At 45.8% G+C, this 18,025-nt stretch overlaps 1 protein-coding gene across 1 annotated transcript in view; it reads left to right on the top strand.

Annotated features, from left to right (window-relative positions):
* Window positions 1-18,025, top strand: part of LOC308164000 (transcriptional regulator Myc-like) — a gene marked incomplete at both ends in the record, with an annotated part of 137,214 nt that overhangs the window by 15,968 nt on the left and 103,221 nt on the right. The window lies entirely within an intron of this gene.

Genomic DNA, 18,025 nt, shown 5'->3' with positions numbered 1-18,025 from the left:
CTTGGCAAGTCAGCTTCGAGACGCGAGAAGCATTCTGGTGGCCTAAATTACATACAAACTTAAGTTCAAGATATTACAGAAAAGGTCATTCCTAATCCTACTAACATGACAGTTTCAAATACACCAGAGAAAGATATAGCCTACTGCATGTTACCTATAGTTTTTTACATTTCTTTTTTCCTGGCAAGATAGTCGGCTCTTGCTGCAGGGTCTGCGTTGACCCGCTGCCTGTATCGAGCAGTCTTCTGTTTGCTTGTTTGTGGTGCCATCTAGAAAATAGGTTAAACTAGTTAAACATAACTAATACATCTACAATTACCTAAATGGAATGTCATGCTATACAATTTTTACATTTCTTTCATAAGATTGCACAATAATCAAAAATAAACGTTAATTCCTAAATAGGAATGGAAAACGACTGAAATTTAGACAAGTATGTGTTAAAGTATACAAAGAGTTATGCTAAAACAAAGAACTGTATGTATATAAATCATTAATAAAATATAAATATACAGAAACTACAAATACAGGACGTATATCTATCATGTAAGACACTCAGCAGTGGTCGCCCCACATGATACTAGGTCACCCCAGATGATGTTTTCAAGTTCAGTCAAATATTACAGGCTAACAGTTAGCTACAGAAACCAAACTAGCTACTTCTTACCACATGTCACTATCAAATTTATCATCAAAATATAGATTTGCAGATAAAACTTATTATTCACAGTTTTGGGGGGGTCGTCCCACATGATATCCAAAAGTGGCAAGTACATGACAGCAGTTAAAAAAGAGATTTATTTGCAAATATGAGAGAGACTTACTAACCTGCCAGTTGTTTCTCTGGGTCCCTCACATGTGGCTGGCGGATGCAACATCTGTCCTTGAGTCCCACAATTGTGTTTTCTTGATAGTCGCCCGAGATGATATTTCATAAAATGAATGTATTCGGACAACATTCGTTTGTATATTATGATGGAAATATATGTGACACAGCCCAATGAAAAGGGCTACCTGTAGGCGAAATCATTTTTCAGTTTTTTACATGTGCTTAAACTACAGATTGTAAGCTTTCAAATGATGCATCATACATTGAAATCGGAAACAAATTGAAGACGACATGAGTATTTGAAAGTTGCTACACCGGAAATCACTAAGCACATAAAATCCCCATCAAAGATAATGAATCCCCATCAAACAACAAGAAACGAAGTCATTGTGTTATAGATTACACTTATTTAATGAACGTAAACTGTTCGGAAAAATAACGAGTGGGTACTTCACATCTTCGAGTTGAATGTTAGCTAAAAAAACGAAAATCTTAAAAAAAAAAAAAAAAACTTTAAAGACGAATTTGACGTCTTTCTCATTTCCGAGAGGTGTCCAGAAACACCAGGAGCAGTCACATATGTGCAAATGCTTCATAGTTTTGTCAATAAATGTAAAACATGTTTTTTTTTTTTTTTGACTGGGGTTGCGTTATGCATCCACTAGATGGAGCTGTGCTAAAGGGAATTTCAACAAAACAGTCAGATAAAGTCAAACTTTATTAAGCGTTCTGACAACTCCGTTCACTCCCATGGTAACGTTGTTCAAACGTTAATGTGCATATTAACAATATGAACAATATTAACAATAACATATTAACAATATTAACAATATCTCCCAGCCTTGTTCACTCTTCTCCCAAACGTGGAGGGGAACTTTTCCCTGATTCAGTAAACACGTAGTAAAAGAAACAGTCTGATACCACTAAATCAAACGTTAGTGCATAACTCAACATTGTTCAGTTACGTATAACACGTAAAGCTCACTTTTTCAGTTCATTCCTCGTCCACGAATCCCTTGAATTCTTCTTCTTCAGTGTCCGAATTGAACAGTTGGGCGAGTACGGCATCCAATATGCCCGGCTCCCTCTCGTCATTATCCGAGTCAGTGTCGCTGCTGTTGCCTGGCAGTTCAGTGATTATTCCTGCCTTCGTGAAAGCTCGGACCACAGTTGAGACTGATATATCAGCCCAGGCATCCACGATCCATTGGCAGATAGTGGCATAAGTCGCCCGGCGCTGTCTCCCCGTCTTGGTGAACGTGTGTTCGCCTTCTGTCATCCACTGCTCCCACGCAGCTCGCAGTCTAGCTTTGAACGCCCTGTTGACACCAATATCTAGCGGCTGGAGTTCTTTAGTTAATCCACCCGGAATGACGGCAAGCTCCGAATTAGTTTGCTTCACTTGTTTTTTTATAGCATCGGTGATATGGGCGCGCATGGAGTCGTAGATCAATAGGGACGGAGCTGTGTGGAAAAAGCCACCCGTTCTCTTGACGTAAATTTCTCTCAGCCACTCACTCATCTTTTCCTCATCCATCCATCCCTTCGGGTTAACTTTGATGACGACGCCGGCTGGAAAGTTTTCTTTTGGCAAGGTCTTCCTCTTGAAAATAACCATGGGTGGAAGTTTCTGGCCATTAGCCTGGCAGGCGAGAACTACAGTGAAGGATGACTTCTCATTCCCTGTGGTGCGTATAGACACCGTACTGGTTCCCGTTTTCTCCACAGTGCGGTTCACGGGAATATCAAAGGTGAGTGGAACCTCGTCCATGTTGGTGATGTGCTCTGGCAGGATCTTGTTTTCAGTGATCTTCTTTTCGCAGTATGCGCGGAAAGTGACCAGCTTTTCTTGATAATCTTTTGGCAGTTGCTGCGAGACGGTAGTTCTTGCGCGGATGGAGAGTTTACGTCTTTTCATAAAACGAAAGCACCAAGAAGGACCGCCTCGAAATTCATCGATGTTCATGTCCCGTGCTAGCGCTGTTGCCTTCATTCGAACTGTGACTGTAGAGACGCTTCTACTTGCTGCTCTCTGTTCAACAACCCACTGTTCGAGTTTGTCCTCTAACTGTGGCCATCTCGCTTTGTTCCCTCGGAAACTCTGTTTAGTCTTCTTTACTTGGCGCAGGTCATCTTCTTGCTTCCTCCACTTCCGTACCATTGATTCATTAGTGTTGAATTCTCTCGCTGCTGCTCTATTCCCATTTTCTACTGCGTGACTGACAGCCTTGAGCTTGAACTCTGCGTCGTAAGCGTGTCTCTTGACAGGTGCCATTTTGTGGTCTTTATACACACAAGTGGTGTGGGACTGTGAGTACCGGTGTTTACTGATTACCGTAATGCTGCAAGCGGTGCGGCTTTGTAGTTTACCAGTCGTACTGAAACATTGTATTATTATTAAATTGTTTTTATTGGTTTTTCATACTGAAACATTTTGACAGAGTCATGTAATTTTTACATTTTGATCCATATATCAGGCGCTCCGGATTATAAGGCGCACTGTCGTTTTTTTTTTTTTTTAAGGCTTTTAAGTGCGCCTTATAGTGCGGAAAATACGGTACATGTTATCTTTTTATGTATTTTGATGGTTTTTTTAAGGTAAAAAATTCAGTTGGACAGAAAAAGTAGGCGTCACGTCATTGACCCATGTATACAGTGTGTAACTGATTGATGTTGTTGTTTGTGTGTCTCTGATGTGTAACTGATTGTGGTGTGAGTGTCTGATGATTGTCGTGTGTGTGTGTTTCTGATGTGTAACTGTTTGTTGTGTGTGTGTGTGTGTGTGTGTGTGTGTCTGTCTGATGTTTAACTGATTGTTGTGTGTGTGTGTGTGTGTGTGTGTGTGTGTGTGTGTGTGTGTGTGATCCTCAGAGAGTGGAGGTGGCTCCTCTGGTCCCCGTGTCTCTGCTTCCTACTGAGCCCCTGGAGAAGCTGAGGGACGCGCTGACGGAGGGCAGTTCCTTCATCCCCATGGCTCTGTTTGAGTCCAACGGTGAGGCCCCGCCCCCTCTGTTTATTGAGGTTTTTTCAACAACTATACAATACAATAACATTTGGTAAATATAAGTAATATAATATAAGTAATATAATAATAATAATAATAATATTATATACGTAAGTAATAGTGCAAGTTTAAGTGAACCAAAACAAGACTGGACTTAGACAGCAAACTAAAAATAGAATCCAGGACTAAGACTAAAGACATGAAATCAATAAATAATAAAGAAATAAAAAACGAAAAAACAAAAAGTGAAAATAAAAACAGTGTGTATAATGTAAACATAAGTCACTGCTGGTCAGTCAGTTAGGCCCCGCCCCCTCTGTAGTCTGTAGCATTAACAGTAGAGACACGCTAAAACACCAGCCCTGTTTTAACATTGATTATGCGTGTGCGTCTGAGATCTCGTAAAAAATCGCACGCCATGTTTAAAGTGTGCCATCTAGGGGTGCAACGGTTCTCGGTTTTATATTGAACGGTACGGATCGCCATCCACTGTTCAATACGGTTTTTCGGTTTATGATGCGTTCCATTAAAAGTCGGTTTATAATTGTTTTTGTGTTTACATTTTTTTTGTTTTTTTGTTTATATATATTTATATTTTTTAATATTAGAATATACCAGTCATATTCTGGAATGTGTCTGGATGTTAAAGTTCCATAAGTATAAGCAAAATAAAGTAAAGTGACAAATAAATCTGTAAATAAAACTTTTCTGTAAATAAATAGTAGCATATTGGTTTTCTCTTCTTTCCACAAAACACGTACCGTGACCCAAAAACCGAGGTTCATACCGAACCGTGGGCCAACTGACCCGCTACACCCCTAGTGCCGTCTGAACTGACGGACAGTATGTACAGTACAGTGTTTCCCCTACCATTGCAACGGAACCCCTCGCCCCCCCAAGAAAGAGGAATTATTACGGACGTAAACACCAAACATCTGACAAGCAGGCTAAAATATCCGCTTTTTTTAAATGCACCCAACCCGAATCTGGCGAGTGGCAAGCCCATAGGCTCGTTGGTAACGTTAGTCCGCCAGTAGTCTCGCATAGCCAAACCTATCTCCACACTTCGCTTCGCGCTGGACACACTCGCGTACAAGATTGTGCGCGAGTGTGCGCGCGCGACGCGAGATAGTTTTTGCCGGGTGAGATGTCTGCAGATGGAAAGTAAGCAAGTTGAAACGTTAGCAAATATAATTGCTGAGTGTTCTAACAGTGCAAATTGGTTCAAAGTGTAAAATAGTGTCAAAGAACTAGCAAGCTAACTAGCTAGCTCAGAGGTGATTAGGGCTGTTACGATTATTCGACGTCGTCGACGTAATCGACTACGTCAATACGTCGGTTAGCGTAATATGCGTCGGTTAGTCGTAAATAAACAAAATGGCGTTTTTTTTTTTTTTTTTTTTTTTAAACCTTTATTTTACCAGGCGAGACAATTAAGTGTATGAGTGGAAAATGGATAGCTACTAGCTAATGTTACACAAGCAATGTAGCTCACCACAGTTCGTATGTCTTGTCTTCTGGTGTTAGTAACGTTAGCTATGTAGCTGGCTAGCTACGGTAGCCTATTGTCATTGTGGTGCGAGCACCTACTGTACGTTATCTAGCTCGTAGCTCGCATGCTACGTTAGCATCAATTTAGCTAATCATAACATAGCAGCGAGAGTAACGTTAGCTAGCTATGTGTTGTGGTGATGGATAGACTTCTAAATGGCCATGTTGGCATTCAAGTTGGCTAAACATAGCAGTGAGGTGGAGACAAATACGTTTTTTTTTTTTTTTTTTTTTACAGTACAAAAATTATCGTTAGACTTATCGATAAATTAGTCGTTAGACTAATCGAATAATCGATAAAATAATCGCTAGATTAATCGTTAGAAAAATAGTCGTTTGGGACAGCACTAGAGGTGATTAGATGAGCTAGTCTGCTGCACACATGCCAGCTAAAGAGCTGGATGCACTTTATTATTTTACTTAAAGTAGATATACTATCTTTCTTATTCTGCTAGAATTGGGCTTCATGGTAATACCATAATGGCATATTTACAGTGGATTGAAGCAATGGAAATGTCTGTTTTTATAGTTGGACATACGCTTTTTTTTCAGGTGAGAGTAAAGTCAAAATGACATTATCTGACTGCATTGCCCACAGCAATCCAATATTCAATTATAATTATGTTATAAATTGATATGGATCAATGTATACCTCTTATTAGATTATAAATAAAATAATTGGGGGGGTCCATGCCACGGTCCATGCCACCCCCCCAAGGCAGCAAACCTAGGGGAAACACTGCAGTATGCTGTGTTATGTAACGAACTACGTCATGACCCGGCCCTCTGAGCTCCGCGTTGTCTGTGTCATGTCCAGAGGGCGCAGGGCAAGCAGCAGGGGATGCTGGGATGGCTGTTGCCAGGGACGACGGTGACGAGCCTGACGGCGGGGAGGACTTCCTGCCCCTGGAGGACCAGGGGATGGAGGTGGACCAGGACCCCGCGGAGCACATCACCAGACAACAGGTGGGACCACACACACACACACACACACACACACACACACACACACACACACACACACACACACACACACACACACACATTCACGCACACGCATACGAGGGGATGGAGGTGGGTTAGGGATCTATTTATTTTCTATATACACTCAGGGCTTAAAGTTCTCCGGCACAGTGCCAGATTTCCGGGAATTTTGAGCAATAAAAAAAAAAAAAATCACATGCTATTTGTTTACATCGTAATTTAAAGACTCATCTTCAGCAAAGAGACAGTTCCGCCTACCAATGGTATCACATTGCTCAAGCCAACCAATGACTTCTAGCCAATCGGAGGCAGAGTAGTGGGGCGGGCCTTAAGAAGTTTGAATGAGTGTAATGTTAGCTTGTAGAGACGTTCGCTTTTAGCAGCCCGCTATCTCGCTAACTTTAGTAAGAGTCTATTAAAATGGAAGCCAAGTTTCTTAAACATGGCGAAGACACAGCTATACTAGAACGAGGAGTAAGGAATAAATGGCGCTGGGCATGGATAGAGGAGAGTAGTGAGGGGAAGCCTTATGGATGTGGTGCCTCAAACTGAGGGAGCCAGGTGCTTGTTTCTGTACGCCGTGCTCAAAGAAACTCGTCTACGGCAGTATAGTATATACTATAGTGTGGTGATTCACATTAAGAGACATTCACCAAGAAGGGTTTGTACCTTTAAGAGTGGGGGTTAAAGGGGCAAGGGTTTCCGGTTCCGGGTGAAGTTATTGTGGTTGTCACTGAGAGTGTATGTTAGCATGTAGCAGAAGTGAGTGAAGTAAACATCCTCGACTCCAACCTACGTCTGTCGTCTCTTTGTTGCACTTCCCACATTGGTGACCCCGACGAAAGCGAACGAGATGTCTGTCAACGAGAACGCCGGTAACGCCGCCGCGTTGCCCACAGCGCCCGCACCGGACTATGCTAACATATACGCTGCAACCGTCAAGCTGCCCGACTTTTGGCAGCAGAACCCACGGCCGTGGTTTCACCACATAGAAGCCCAATTCCGGCTGAGAGGGATAACGCAGGATGGGACTAAATATTTCCATGTGGTGTCTGCGTTAGATGCCTCGACAACGGCACGCGCGATGATGCTGTTAGAGGATCCACCGGCTGTCGGCATGTACGGTGCATTGAAGACATTCCTGCTGAAACTTTATGAGCTGTCAGAATTAGAGAAAGCAGACCGCCTGCTGTCACTCAATGGCCTCGGCGACGGCAAACCGTCGGAGTTGATGGAGAGAATGTTGTCTGTGCTGGGATCAGCTGATCCCTCGTTCTTGTTTACACACATTTTCCTGCGGCAGCTCCCGGCGCCTGTGCGCACAGCACTGGCCAGTTCCCCCCTCTCCTCCACCAAGGATTATCGTTCTCTGGCTGCGGAGGCCGACAGGGTGTACCTCGCTAACCGGCAGCAGTTTATCCATGCGCTGCTGCCCCACCCAGACCACTTGACCCCACCTCCACCCCTGGAGGACTATACAGACACCGCGGCCGCGGTGACGGCCCGCCGCCAAGCCGACGACGGGCTCTGTTACTACCATGCAAGGTTTGGGTCCAAGGCCAAGCAGTGTCGCAAGCCATGCAGTTTCAGGGTACAGGGAAACGCCAGGGCCGGCGCTCATTAGCGGCTATGGGCGCCGGCCGTGACTGCAAGCTGTTGTTCGTCGCCGACTCCTTATCTGGCCGGCGGTTGCTGGTCGACTCAGGCGCTCAACGCAGCATCCTGCCAGCGCAGGCAGTGGACACCATGGCCGGCGGACACGGCCCCCAGATGGACGCCGCTAATGGCACACCCATACGAACATTTGGCATCAGGTATGTGGAAGTGTGTTTTGGCGGGCGCCGTTTCGGCTGGGACTTTGTTATGGCTGCTGTATCCACGCCACTTCTGGGCGCGGACTTCCTCTGTGCTTTTAACCTGCTGGTGGATATTAAGAACTGTCGCCTGATCGATGCCCTCTCTTTTGCTTCGTACCCCTGTACGCTGGGGGGGGCGGGAGCGCTTTGCCTGGCAAACACGCTGGCCACCGGGGATCCATATCAACGCCTGCTCGCCGGTTTCCCTGACCTCACTACACCCACGTTCTCAGCGGAGGTGGCTAAGCACGGCGTAGAGCACCATATCACCACCGTGGGCCCCCCAGTCTATGCCCGGGCCCGACGCCTCGACGCGGCCAAGCTTGCAATCGCCAGAGGGGAGTTTTCGACCATGGAGCGACTCGGCATCGTGCGCCGCTCAAAGAGCCCGTGGGCTTCCCCCCTACATATGGTGACTAAGGCCGACGGGGGTTGGCGCCCCTGCGGCGATTTCCGTCGCCTGAATAACGCCACAACCCCCGACCGGTACCCCGTTCCACACATACAGGACTTCTCTGCTCACCTGGCGGGGGCCGTCATTTTTTCCAAGGTGGACCTGGTGCGCGGGTACCACCAGGTGCCGGTCCATCCGCAGGATGTGCCAAAGACGGCTGTCATCACACCCTTTGGACTTTTCGAGTTTCTGCGAATGCCTTTTGGCCTCAAAGGGGCGGCGCAGACGTTTCAGCGCCTGATGGACTCTGTGCTCCGAGACATGCCATTCATGTTTGTTTACCTGGATGACATTCTGGTGGCCAGCGCGTCCATGGAGGAGCACATGACACATCTCCGGCAGTTGTTTGAGCGGCTCAGGGCCCACGGCCTCATTGTAAACCCAGCCAAGTGCCAGTTCGGGCAGTCATCCATCACCTTCCTCGGACACCATGTCGCTCCGCAGGGAGCCGCCCCTCTTCCCGCCAGAGTGGAGGCCATCACCAGTTTCCCCCGTCCCCGCACGATACAGTCTCTACAAGAGTTCCTGGGCATGGTGAATTTTTACAACCGTTTTATTCCCCATGCCGCCCACCTCATGCGTCCCTTGTACGAGACCCTGCGGGGAAAAGGGCCCAAGGACGTGTTGGACTGGTCCCCGGAGATGGACAAGGCTTTCGGGGCTGCTAAGAACGCGCTGGCTAACGCTGCTCTACTGGCGCACCCGTCTCCCACAGCCCCGGTCGCCCTCACGACGGACGCCTCTGACTATGCAGTGGGGGCGGTGTGCGAGCAGTGGGTGAACGGGGCTTGGCAGCCGCTGGCCTTCTTCAGCAAACAGCTCCGCGACAACGAGCGCAAGTACAGCACCTTTGACAGGGAACTGCTGGGTCTTTTCCTGGCCACCAGACACTTTAGATTCCTGTTAGAGGGCCGCCAGTTCACCGCCTTCGTGGACCACAAGCCACTGACATTCTCCATGGCCAAGACCTCGGAGCCATGGTCTGGGCGTCAGCAGCGTCAGCTCTCGGCGATCTCCGAGTTCACCACGGACATCCAGCACTTGGCGGGCAAGGACAACTTCGTCGCCGACTGCCTCTCACGGGCGGTCGTCGGGTCTGTTCACTTAGGACTCGACTATGCCGCCATGGCGGCGGACCAAGCCGCAGACTCTGACATTCAGGCCTACCGGGTCGCTCCTACTGCACTGCAGCTGGAGGACGTGGTGTTCGACGCGGCCAAAGCCACTCTCCTCTGCGACGTCTCCACCGGCCAACCACGTCCTATGGTGCCGGCTGCCTGGCGGCGCAGGGTTTTCAACACCATCCACGGCCTTTCCCACCCGGGGGTGAAAGCCTCGGCTAAATTGGTGGGGATTAAGTTTGTTTGGCCTGGCCTCCGGAGGGACGTTAGAACCTGGGCTGGCTCGTGTGTGGCATGTCAGCGCGCTAAGGTGCACCGCCATACCAAAGCCCCTTTGGCACCGTTTGTGGTGCCAGAGAGGCGTTTTGACCACGTGCATGTGGACCTGGTAGGCCCCCTGCCCCCGTCTCACGGATATACCTACCTCCTCACCATGGTGGACCGGACCACCAGGTGGCCAGAAGCTGTTCCCCTGGCCTCTACTACGGCAGCGGAGGTGGCCCGGGCGTTCATTGGGTGCTGGGTGGCCCGCTTTGGCACACCAGGTGACATCACGAGCGACAGGGGCCCCCAGTTCACCTCGGAGCTCTGGACTACGGTTGCTGAGCACCTGGGGGTGAAGATCCACCGCACTACGGCGTACCACCCGCAGGGCAATGGACTTTGTGAGCGGTTCCATCGGGACATGAAGGCCGCTCTTCGGGCCAGCCTGATGGACAGTGGCTGGGTGGACCGCCTCCCGTGGGTCATGCTCGGTCTTCGCTCTGCCCCCAAAGAGGATCTCCAGGCCTCGTCCGCCGAGCTGGTGTATGGCCAGCCACTGCGGGTTCCTGGGGAGTTTCTTCCAGAGGCTGCAGCTCCCTGGTCGGCCGCCTCTCATAGAACTGTGTTCCGGGGCATTGTGAATGACCTCGTCCCCATTCCGACATCACGTCACTGCCTCCCCCAGTCCTACGTCCCCAGGGACCTGCCATTGGCTAAGTACGTTTTCATCCGACACGACAGCCATCGGGCTCCACTGCGGCCCCCCTACGACGGGCCCTTCCGTGTCCTGGAGGCGGGCGCTAAGCACTTTGTGGTGGACATGGGGGGCAGGTCAGAGCGGGTCGCTATAGACCGTCTCAAGCCTGCTCACTTGAACATTGACGAGCCAGTTCAGTTGGCCCTACCCCCGCGGCGGGGGCGGCCCCCTACCCCAACCTCTGTCCCTACCCCAACCTCTGTCCTTACCCCAACCTCTGTCCCAGCTCCAGTTCCAGTTCCAGTTCCAGTTCCAGCTCCAGTTCCAGTTCCAGTTCCAGCTCCAGTTCCAGTTCTCACCCTTAATCCCCCTCCTGCAAAGCGCAGCCGTTTCGGCCGCTTGATCCGCCCCCCGCCACGTTAACTGTAGTACTGTTCATGGATTGCCTGTTCAGTTGGACTTTTAATGGTTATCTTGGTTTTTTGTACCTTCTGGGTTGGTGAATTCTGGGGGGGCCTGTGTGGTGATTCACATTAAGAGACATTCACCAAGAAGGGTTTGTACCTTTAAGAGTGGGGGTTAAAGGGGCAAGGGTTTCCGGTTCCGGGTGAAGTTATTGTGGTTGTCACTGAGAGTGTATGTTAGCATGTAGCAGAAGTGAGTGAAGTAAACATCCTCGACTCCAACCTACGTCTGTCGTCTCTTTGTTGCACTTCCCACAATAGTATATATATATATATATATAGCATAGTACTGTATATAGTATAGTAGTGGGAAGAAGGTTATTGCTCGACATGCCTCAGATCCCGGTCACCAAGCTTCGGTTCGAGCGCTTGCTCATACAACAACCTTGCCGTAGACGCAGCCTTTGACTCTTCGCGCCGTTCTGCTTTCGGCGCCGAAGAGAACTGGTCTCGCGAGAACGTTTACCTCAGAAAGACTCGAGACTCATTTGAGAGCAGCGGAGACACCAACGGTCGCACCTCGTAAGTAGAAAAGGAAATATGCTATAGTTACAGGGTAATATGCTATAGTTAGTATACATTATTATGTATTAAACAGGGTAATATGCTATAGTTATTCATTGTACAAGGGCAATGCCCGGCTGTGTTTATCACGACCGCAACAAAATCTAGTTAGTCAGCTTGTCGACGGTCGACAGCACACAGCTAACTACTAGCTAATCTATCAACTACATAGCCACCAACGCAGGGTGGCTATATATACATATATATAGTATAGTATATAGCAGGGGTAGGCAACCTTTGAATGAGGCTTGAAATGAAGTGCCATTTTTAAATGTTCTTGTTAGTCAGTGTGCCAACCACAATATCAACATTAATTATGACTCGACATCAAACCAAACCAAACAGACCAACAGATCTGCAATTTTATTCCACAACAACAATTTTCAGCAAAGAGCTATGTATGCAAAGCCATGTATGCTAAATAAACCTAAAAATGTAACTAACTGAAACTTGAACAAAATTACCAACATAACATCTAAGACAACTAAACTTTGTGATGCGTAGCACAACTTTAAGCAAATTGGAGCGCTCAATTTCTACCAAAGTTGCTAACTGCGCTCCCTATGGTTATCATTTTAATAAGTAGGCCTAACTGGAGGGTGATTATACAAGGGTCTTACTTGTATGAATTATAATTTATATTTATATAATTATTTGGTTGTTACTTACATTTTATTCTTTTATTCCAACCACAACAAACATATATATTTTTTGGGTTGCAAAGAGCTATGTATGCAAAGCCATGTAAACAGTCCTAACAATCAATGTCGTGATCCCTGGCCCTGTTTTCCTTTGCTCAACTCCATTATCTGGGGGTGGTACTTGGTCACTTTAAGTTGCACACAATTAATGCAACCGCTCCCCTCTGTTTCCCGACCATGGCAGGGGCACCATCTGTTGTCACTGCAAAAATCCTGCTAATGTCAATCCCTCGCTCCACAAAATGCTCGATAAGAACTTTAGCGATGTCCTCACCTTTTGTTGTTTCTGGCATTGGTTTTAGGCAGCAGAGCTCCTCCCTTACAGCAGAATCACAGTATCTTGCTATGACAGCCAGACGTGGCATGTCATTCACATCTACGCTCTCATCAAGTGCGAGGCTAAACACCGTCGCATCTTTCAAACCAGCGGTCTGCTGCGCTTTTACGTTTTCTGCCATTTCTCCTATTCTTCGTTCCACACTTCTGGCTGACACTGGGATGTCTTTTATTCTTGATTTTATTGTGTCTTTGTTTGATAAGCCTTCAAACAAAACATCTGAGCTACAGAGGAAAGCCTCCTTAATATATTCTCCATCAGTGAATGGCTTTCCACGTTTCGCAATGCAATGAGCAATGCGAAAGCTTGCTTCAGTTGCGTGATTTTTAGCAGTGGCAAATGCTTTAAAGGTGCTGGCCTGCTTCCCATACCTTGACACAGCACGTCTTATTGATTCGGCCTTGTCTGCTTCATCCTTGAACGACTTGAGTTATATTGATACAAGTATCGAATCGAATTCAGAATTTTACTTTGAAAATTGGCGCCAGAATACGGCTCTCGTGGAGTGGATGAGAGACTAGGGCTGCATTCGTAAATTCGCCCTGAGAGCGCCGGAGCGTCCCTGAGACTGCCTCTAGTCCAGTCATGTCAAAGTCAAATACACAGGGGGCCAAAATTAAAAAATGGTACAAGTGGAGGGCCGGGCTGGTTCAATGTTTATTAAAACTCGCAATTATTGCACATATTGAACCAATACCAATAACACAGCCTATATTGCACTTAACATTAATCATTACATTAAATTAAGTAAAACATAAATAAAATCAGTTGCAATATTTTCTCAAGGCTCTTTCAGTAATAAATTGAAAACGTTTTTTTTTTTTTTTTTTTTACAGGTAAACAGCTAAATGTAATTTTCATTCAAAGCTCAATGGCAAGATAAATGCAAAAATGAAACAGCATGCATTAAAAACAAATCAGTGTGCTGCTCCGATCCTCACCAATGACTGTCTTCTATAATAAAATTAGAAAAGTTAGTGCAAACTTGCAAAAGTGCAAAACAGTTGCATTCATTTCTTAGGCAACATGTCCCTGGGTCCATTCAACTGGAGAAAATAATAATAATTCCCTTCAAAGAAATATCAAGTCCAAGTCCTTTCTGCTCACTTGTCTGAGGCTGAGCCCGATACTTGGTGTCTCATCTTGAGTACAAGTTCATTCATGTTTGGGGTCAGGCTCTGAGCTGAGGAAATCCTCAGGATTGAGTTCAGATGTTCATCACTAAGACGACTCCTATGTGATGTTTTGTTTAGTTTCATCAACGAAAACAGTAGTTCACACAGGTATGTGCTGCCAAACATAGACGGCGTGCGAGCAACTTGGGTGCGCAGCTCAGGCATTGTGTCGTGGATGAAACGAGCAAACTCAGCAGCGCCACGGACTCATATTATGCCTTAAGTGTGTCATTACACTGGAGCTCAATCAGCTCCATTTGGAGATTTGCTGGTGCACTTTCCACGTCAACTGCAAATGGATTGCTGAGCAGTTGAAGCCTGCTTTTTTGGGCTTCAAAGTCGGAAAATCTCCGCCTGAATTCGGCAGCAAGTATGCCGAGTTTGTCAGCAAACGGTGTACTCGGGAACACTCGGGAATTGACGGCGATGTTTCGGCCTCCACTGTGACTGTGCTGCTGCTGCTCATGACGAGTACTAAAGTGAAGAGAAGACGCGGGGTCGCGCTCGCTCGCGGGCACTCGGTACGCGCCAATGCATCTTGGGACTTGTAGTATTATGGTGCTGCGGGCACATAATACTGCGGGCCGGTTTTAATAGTAATTAAATATCATCCTGCGGGCAAGAGAGAACTCATTCACGGGCCTGATCCTACTTGGTCCCATTGTGACATTGAACCCAGTGTGCGCGAATTTACGAACGCGGCCAACATAAAAAAATAAAAAATACATTCTCCCATTCTCGCACTTATTGATTAGCTGTCGCGTGCCACTGTTTAAGCTGTCGCGTGCCATAGGTTGCCGACCCCTGGTATATAGTATAGTAGTGGGAAGAAGGTTATTGCTCGACATGCCTCAGATCCCGGTCACCAAGCTTCGGTTCGAGCGCTTGCTCATACAACAACCTTGCCGGGAGCGACGGCGACAGGTAGCCTACCACTTCATCTTCAATGACCGACCGTGTTTGCGAGCAAAAGATCCGAGTGTGCGCGTTTATAGCTGAACATGATCTGTCTTTCACAATGGCTCAGCCACTCGTCGATTTGTGCAAGAAGCTATCAGAAGACAGAAATGCACTGACAGAGCTGTCCGTTTCCAATAAGCACGCCAGCTATTTAAACACACATGGCCTTGCCCCGGAATTTAAAAAACGGCTGTGTGAAAAGCTTAAAAAAAGCAAAGTTTTCAATGAATATCGACGAAGCTACTAATCTTAACATGGACAAAATCCTCAATGTCCTTGTTCGATTTTTTTAGGATGATCTGGCCAAAGTAACAACACAACACCTAGCCAGCAGGAAAGTAAACATCGCCAACTCGTCAGCCCTCGTGCATGACTGGTCACTAGTCATCAGTATTCTACTTGATGGAGATCTATTGATCTATTGTTTTAGTGATAGTGGCTTAACACTAGAGGCGCAACGTTTTTTCACCTACTTTTAGTGCGACGAGGTGTCGAATTACACGACCACTCTTCACAATTTGGGAGTGTGTACTGACGCACAAAGATCGCTGGATGGCGATGTCGCACAAGAAGAGAAAATGACAAGATCACTACCTCTAAAAATGCATAAAGTTCCTATGCGCAGAGAAGCAGGAAAAAACAATAGTAATACATATTGCAATATTGTGTTATCATAGTTATGAGCTTCACAGTGATAAAGTCTGTTTATTTGTCGTGAACTTCACCGGTAACATCAGCCTGTCAGCCCCTGCAACTGCTCACAGGGGTTGTTACATGTGATTATATGGAATGGCTGAATATGTTCATTCTTTTTATTTTGATTACATTATATAATTGAATTTGGTATAATGACAAATAAACTTGAAAGTTGAATGATCTCACAGGAGCGCGTACCTGCATGTGCCGCAACCTGTTATAGTTAGTTTCACCTATATTAGTGAAAAGAGCTGAAAGAAAATACATGAAAGAGTAGGGAAAGAGTACAGAATGATAAATCATTCAGAATGTTATTGGTTTTAATATTTCACAATCTGCCAGAATAAGCACGCTCCCTCGCACGCCCAGCCCATCATTTTTGATGCCGCTAATGTGTGTAATGAAAAGTGTGACAATGTTGAAAGACATGATGTCATAATCAAAATATAAAACCTGGTTGGATAAAATAAGATTCTGTTGTGATTGTGTTGACATTGTTGTGATGTCAAAAGAAATCTTGGTTATGTAATGTGTAAAGTGGAGAGTAGATTGATCGGGACTGCGGGAGTTTTCATTACTAACGAATGATGGTTGATTATTATTATACAAAAATAATAGTAATAAATATTGCAATATTGTGTTATCATAATTATGAGCTTCACAGATATGCACAAGCCTGTAGTGTTTATTTGTCGTGAACTTCACGCCGGCCGTAACATCAGCCCGGCGACTGCTGTAAGCTTGTAAGCATTGTAAGCGTGTAATACACGCTCTTGCGTGTTTCCATTCATGATGATGTGTTTCTGTAAATTCATATATACTATATCCTATTGCATTATTTGAAAATTGACAGCGCTGTAGGCTAAATAGTGTCATTCAATGCACAACACACGTCGTTTCACACGATTTTGATTGACTTTCTGCGGCAGCGAAATACATGATCAATATCTTATTATCAATTATCAATATACTGGTGGCCTAGTGGTCTAGCACCGTGGTCGTGCACACATATGTCGGCCCTTCTTCTCCTTACTTTCCTGTCTGTCTTCACTATATCAGTCCAATAACATGAAAACTATGAGTGGGACTGCCCCACTAAGAAAAAAACATTATATAATAACATTATATACAAAAAAAACATTATATACAATATTATAAATATCCGTTCGTTATATAATATTCGTTGATGAGTACAGGCATAATCAAACGTAGGTTACTGCAATTACTTTGCTGCAGTAGCTATGCATGCACCACACAACTTGATAGGTACATACTGTGCAGTGTATCATTCATAACTGTACATAGGCTACACATATCATAATATCTTATCACTATTGCATGGAACTTGGGTAAACCCGCTGTGAAAAAAAACCCTCAGCTCCAACAAATCTGAAGGGATTGGGAGACATACTGTACAGTTTATCATTTTCATAACTGTCTGTACATATACATATCGTATGTATCACTATTGCTATATATAGCCTATATATAAACACATTATGTTACAAATATCAGTCTTATCCACTGTATCTAATTCAGCACTGAAGCCTGAAGGTTGAGCACAGTGTGTGCCCCCTTGCTACCTCTGCTGATATAAAAGAGAATTGCAGCCTTGGAGAAAAAGATGGCAGCCGAATCCCAAGGCAAATACACAGGCACACACAGAAATACTGCAAAATCGCTTTATACTAACTCGATTTTGAAAATGTAAAGATGCTGGGTGGTAGAACGCACATATCTAGGAAAAGTCATGAAAGGAGGGTCCTGACATTTGATCGAGTGCAATGGTAGAATTTTTTTGGTACTCACTGGTGCCCGATGACACCTCACGGCTTTCCTAGTGTTAATAAGTGATGCAATCAGTTTGGCCTTAAGTGATTTAATCAGTTTGTGACCCCCCTCCCCAAGAAAAAGTTTCAGGCACAGGATTTTTTCCCGCTTTAAGCCCTGAAGTCTCCTCTATCGAACCTTCGCACACGTATTTCATCCACAGAGTATCCTGGTGCCTGGATGTAATGACAGTTGTTGGCCACAGTTCTGTTGAAGTCCCCTGAGTGGGGATGTGGATCAGCAGAAACCCTGTGTTTCTTGCCAGGATTTAGACAATAAAATCATTTTGGAGCCGACAATATATATATCGATACCACCTCTAGCTGCAGACTAAGGCATCGAGACAAACAGTGTAATGGATGCTGCTCCTAATGTATTGCCCTTTCTGTATTCTGGTTTGTAAGTTCATAGTGTTTGCGGTGTAAGCCTTTCAATGGTCTGACTGATGTGTAGTTTGTGTGTGTGTGTGTGTGTGTGTGTCTACCGGTGCGATGATGTCACACTCACTCATTATGAAAACACTCTGTGGAAGCCACGG

Source organism: Nansenia antarctica (genome assembly GCF_963989245.1).
Source record: "Nansenia antarctica genome assembly, chromosome: 8".
Classification (NCBI taxonomy): domain Eukaryota; kingdom Metazoa; phylum Chordata; class Actinopteri; order Argentiniformes; family Microstomatidae; genus Nansenia; species Nansenia antarctica.
The sequence above is the reverse complement of the archived record's forward strand: the minus strand, read 5'-3'. Positions and strand labels throughout refer to the sequence as shown.